The sequence below is a fragment of the Cetorhinus maximus genome, chromosome 15 (genome assembly GCF_964194155.1).
Source record: "Cetorhinus maximus chromosome 15, sCetMax3.hap1.1, whole genome shotgun sequence".
Lineage (NCBI taxonomy): Eukaryota > Metazoa > Chordata > Chondrichthyes > Lamniformes > Cetorhinidae > Cetorhinus > Cetorhinus maximus.
The window spans coordinates 69632223-69638222 of NC_135893.1; positions in this window are offsets into that span (position 1 = coordinate 69632223).

Sequence of the window (6000 nt, forward strand, 5' to 3'; positions counted from 1 at the left end):
CTCCTCCTGGTGGCTCCTTCCTCAGCAATTTCCCTCTCTGGCTTCTCTGGGTTCTCCCTCTCTCTCTCTCTGTCTTGGGACTCTTCTTGTTATGGCACTAAACTGTTTTTTTATTCATTTACAGGACGTGGGCTTCGTTGTCTGGGCCAGCATTTATTGCCCATCCGTAGTTGCCATACAGATAACCATTTCCCACAATTACACATATCTTATTTACAAAGTTATAAAGGCTTAACCCAAACAAAGGCAAGTACATGTGATAAATAGGATTAGCAGGAGTAAACACCATAGGCTCCGAGTTATAACAATTCTATTATTCCTCCCTGCACCTATTCTTTAACTCTACAAAGAATGTCTCAGCCAAGTGCACAGTCAAATGATCACCCTCTTTATTAGCTGTGGTCGTAATTCCATTATTAAACTCATTTTCTAAACTCAAATGTGGTAAGTTCCAACTTGAGACAATAAGGTGAAAATAGCTTCTTTGTGTGTCAACAACTCATCCCTTCTCTGATCAAAATCTCTTGACTATTTCCAGGATGTTATTGAGATGCTTTTTATGTTCACTCAGAAGGGTTTGGTATTCCTGTTTGGTTTGATCTTTGAACAATTTAAGATCTTTCAGTTACCCCTGATCCCGTTCCTAATGTCTTATTTAATTCTTTGAGTGAGGTCAACCACTTCCCCATTCTGCACTTTTATTTTTCTTTCCAATACCTCAAGTTTTCTGTACAAGTCACAAAGTTTCAATCATTTTGGGGTTTTAAAAGGCCTTTTGTTAACTGTCTACTTGCCTGGATTCTCTATGTTGTATCCTGTGTCTCACCGCTGGCAGGACTTTTGGTTTGGTATAAAAACAGAAAATGCTGGAATAACTCAGCAGGTCTGACAGCATCTGTGGAGAGAGCAGCAGAGTTAACGTTTCAAGTCCCTATGACTCTTCTTCAGACTCTTCTTTGGTGTCAGGTCTCATTAACCCTTTTGGGGCCACATTGAGACCTCAGTCTTTCCCATTGGAAACGCTTCACTTGGCAATTCTGCCGGCCTTTGTACGGCTTTGGTACTGTCCATTGTTGAGATGGATACATTAGTATTTTTACTTCAGTCAGTTCTTGGCTCAACTGGATCACAAATAGTCTCCTTGTTTTCTCTCACAGGAACAAGTTCAGAACTGTGACACCCTGTCCCAGGTTGTAGGAAACCTAACTGCCTGCTACATCATTGCCCAATATAGAGTCTACATTTTTAATGGGTAATTCAGAAACAATTCCAACTGCACACATCCCTTCATCAGAGCGCCAATTAAACTTACTCCGTAAAATGGGAAAAACACACACTTCCTATCAATACCCTGTATAAATACATCCTTATTCAGCGAATCTTTTGAAGAAAGGTCTAAACCCTTTGCTAACAGTAAGCTCTAAGCCGAAGTAGTATTTCTCAGGATTAAAAATCTTTCTAGGCTCTTTGGACAAAAATTGAGTGACTTCCTCATCCAATATAAACCCCTTATAAAGTTTTGCAGTTCCCACTGTAAAAATATTGGAAGCAATGGGTTTCTCACCAGTTTCACTTCATGGTGCAGCTTTCTCTGTGGAAATTCCCGTCACTTGCACCAGTGCCACTATTTTAACACCCATTTCCTTCTCTGAAGACTTCATAAGCGTCTCTATTACTGCCACTGGTTTACTGTTCTACTTTCAACAATTTGCTTTTATATGCCCCGTATAATGGCAATAAAAGGATACTGGTTTCTTTGCATAACTTATCCTCTATTCCATCATTTTCGTTAACTGGAACAGTTTCTGTCGTTTCCCCCCAAGCTCAATTCTCACCTATCCCTTCAGCTTCCCTGTGGGTCAACAAACGGAGATCTACAAATGCCCACGTGCAGCTTATGTGATGTATCATACCCATCTACCAGAACCACTGCTTCCTTTGCATGAGGAACCTTGTGATGTTCCAGGTGTGACCTGATAGCTATTGGGATGCTGTTTCAAAATTCATCCAGTATGATTGGCTCTCTCGCATTCTCAAGTTTGTTCTAACCTCATCAATCAAAACCACCTGTCAACATTTGTTTTTCCCTAGCAAATTCTACATGTTTCATTCAGTCTTTTCCTCAAAGTCTGAAATTTTGACTGATATGTTTGCGGGACCAACTCATAAGCTTTAAGTACTGCAGTTTTAACTGTCTCATCACCTGAGGATCGTTCTGCCAAAAGATTAGAATACACATCCATAGCTTTCCCAACCAAAACACTGCAAAACGAGCCCCATGTGTCCTTTGGCCACTTTAGCTTTTTAGCCAACTTTTCAAATGAGATAAAATATCTCAACTCCGTCCTCAGTGAATTTAGGCACTAGGTGAAGATTCTTCATTTTGTCAAAGCTCAAAGTGGGACTCGACTCGTCATCCGAACTACTGTCTCTCTTACACTCCATAGCCTAAGCTTTTCATTAGCCATACCTTAGTTCATAACAAAAACATTAACTGATTTCTTCTCCGCCGATGCTGCCAGACCTGCTGAGTTTTTCCAGGTAATTCTGTTTTTGTTTTGGATTTCCAGCATCCGCAGTAGCTTTTAGCTTTTTGTTTATACCTTAGTTCATACTGTCTGATTTCTCTCTCTCCATGAATATCTCTGTCTCTTTCCTTATCTCTTTTCTCCCTTGCTGACTTCTCTCCTTGGCGCTCAAGCCTTTGCATTTCTTTCTTTTTCCACTTTTGCATTTATTCTTTTTCAAGTTCAAGCTGCTTCACCTGTAACTGAATTCTACCAACTCGACTGAATTGCTATCTGGATTAACTTTTCCTTCCTCTTAATTTCAAATGCAGTTCTATCACCTCAACTATGTCTGCTTCCTTAGCCCCTGCTTTTAACTCTAATTTCAACTCTTCTGCTAATGTGATCAACCTAACCTGGCTTAATTGTTGCAAATCACTCAGGGATAAATCTTCCCTCTCCGGACAAGTCATAGCAACTGGCAAAACTGCTTTTCAATAAGTATTGTAAAATTCACCATGAACATGTCATCAACCTTAACCTCCAAGCCCCAGCACTCGTATTTGTATATGGATTCGAAATCATGGATGAGTCTGCAATTTATCTTAACCCTGGACCAAATCCTCAAATTTTGGTACGGTACGATCTGGTTAGGCACCAGTAACTTTCTGTTTAAAGTAGACAAAATGTTAAAGCTCCAGGTACTTACTAAGAGAATAATGACATTCCATGGTTTTAAACAAACCAAAATAAACTTTACTAGAAAATGTCAGGAAAGTAATACAATTTACAATATCTATCTCATATTCTAATATTCGGAATTAACATGTGGTAATGATGAAATAACAAGTGAGCTGTTGTGCAACACACCACACTTCAAAATGAAAGGCAAATACAACCAAGACAGATCCCATGGATTTCTCAGCAACCCTCTAAAAGTTGCTCTGACTTGGATCTCCCCCTGGGTTCCCTTTCTCAGTCCCGGGACTCCCCTTGTTATAGCACCAAAACCGGTTCCCGTGATCGTTGTTTTCGTGCCATACATCATGACGTCTTAGTCCTATAACTAAAACAAAACAAAACTAGAATGGAGCATGCACAGCCTGTCACCCTGCTGTGCCCCACGCACGCACTGAACTCTTGGGCCTGCCGAGAAATGGCGTCCTCGGCCTCCGCCCTGCCCAAGGTAAATTCCCATTTCTTAACAAAGGTAAAAGGCAAAGAAGTGGAGGCAACATGAGGATGTTTTTTTGTAAGCAGTGAGTTGCTATGACCTGGGATGCATTGCCTGAAATGATGGTGGAAGCAGTAAGAATGGTTTAGTCACTGCTTCAGCAAACAATCTGCAACCATGTCCTGAAGTCATTAAATCCTAAACCTTGCTTTAAAATGTTCAATATTATTTGCATTTTTGAGTGATGATATCTGTTATAGAGAAAATTGGTGTTTGAATGAAAGATTATTTTGAGGAACTAACATATAGGTGTGTATATTTGATTTAATTCATAGGAACTAATTCATGTTTTGTTGTTTATAAGGATTGTAACCACTTCAATTCCATTTGCAGGTACAGTGTTTTACCATACAGGTTGCTTAAACGTCTGGGAGTTCCAGGCCCAAGGCCACTGCCATTCATTGGAACATTTCCACATTACAGCAAGGTTTGTTTGTTTTCTCTTTCTCCACCATGTCAATAACTCCAGTTAGAACTTTGCCTGTTAGTAAACCATTCTGCTATAACTCTGTACCTTCCTTTAACTGAGAGCTGACAGAGATATCTCTGAAGTTCCTACTTATATTTGGGTAAGAGGAGACCAGGGTTCAAAATACGCAGGGGGAGCAGGTGAATTAGCTCTCGAAACCACAACTGCAAAACATTTTTGCCTGCAAAAAATTCAAGAGAGGTCGTCCCCAACAACATTACCTTGAGTTATGCCCCTTCATGGTGAACAATTGCAGGCATCTTTGTGAAAGCTGGAAAACAATGCAGGGAGGATTGGAAGAACAGTGAGCATGGGAGAGATGGGGTCTGTGAGGAGCACTACCTCTGGTCACAGACTCTCTCTCTTCCATGCAGGCTGCTCCAGCTCCTGTCGTCACAGTTCCCTCTCTCAATCCTGATACTCCTCCAGGGACAAAAGCTGTGATTGGAGGAACAGCAAGGATAGGAGGGAGGGAACTTGTGACTGGAGGAGCTGAAGCAGCAGCATGGGAAGGACAGGAGAGAGAGAGAGGCCAGTCTGATGGCAAATCCACTGCATGTAAAGCGGCTCTGGCCATGTCTGTGAGAGAGCAGGAAAACGTTAGAAAGAGGGGAGTGGGAATTGGGGGGAGAAGGAGATCTCTTGGGGCAAGGGAGAGAGGAGTTGGCAACAAAACTTGGCTCACTATCAGAGTTACCGCTTCTTTTTAAATTTATGTATAAGTTTTCGCAGCTTTAAAAAATATATTTATTTTTCCTTCTAAAGCCCTCATCCTGGGCCTGGCTTTCAAATTTACAAACTTCTGCTAGAACAACAATAACCAAACAAAGAAGACAAAAACCACAAGGAACCATAGTTAAATTAAAGATCACCTTTTGTCCTCTCTGAAGAGGAGACCCAGTCTGAAATCCACAATTCTATCCGGTAGCTTGCAGCCATTTTGGAAAATGTCTGAAAACTCAGTCCAAGGTTTTTTTAAAATGTAACCTTTAAAACAATTTTCTAAAAATTTGTAATATCATAACTGTTCACTGTACCATAGTTAAAAGGGGAAATACACAAATTAATGGCAATGGATGTATCAAGTAAGACCCTAATAGGTAAGAAATTTGTGGTCCCTGTGTTTTGTCATGATTTGTAACCTGCCATACCAGTTCAGATTGAGGTGGGCAGCATGCAAATTTGGTGTGCCTATCTCATCTGCATGATTGCAGAATCTGGTTGAGTGGAACCTGTGTTGCTATCTTCTTACCATTGCCGGTAGCCTCTGCGCTCAGCAGGAGACTGAGCAGTGTTGTTCAGAAAGCACGTGGCGCAGTCAGCTTGCTCTTCTTAAAGCCAGGCTGTTCCTCTTAAAATAAAGCTGTATTAAAGAGTATCACTGCAATTTAAATGATGACAAAGTAAACAGCAGGGTTCCAGAATGACAGTTATGGAGGTGGGCAGAATGACATGAATACGCAGAGGGCCTGGAGGATCTGAAGGGCCCCTCTCAGAAAGACGGCACCTCCAACAGTGCAACACTCTCTCAATACTGTACCAGGAGTGTCAACCTTGATTTTCCTGCTTAAGCCCTGGAAAGGGACTTGAACCTTGTAACTCAGAGATGAGAGTGCGACCAAGTGAAACCTATAAGAAGGCATGCAGATGGTTGTGGTTGATGTGTTTGGTGTACTGTGGTTTTTACTAAAGGGCAATCCTGTTTGACAAGTTTATTACAATCTTTTGAGGATGTAACTTGTAGGGAAGATAAAGGGGAACCAATCCATGTAGTATATCTGGATTTCCAA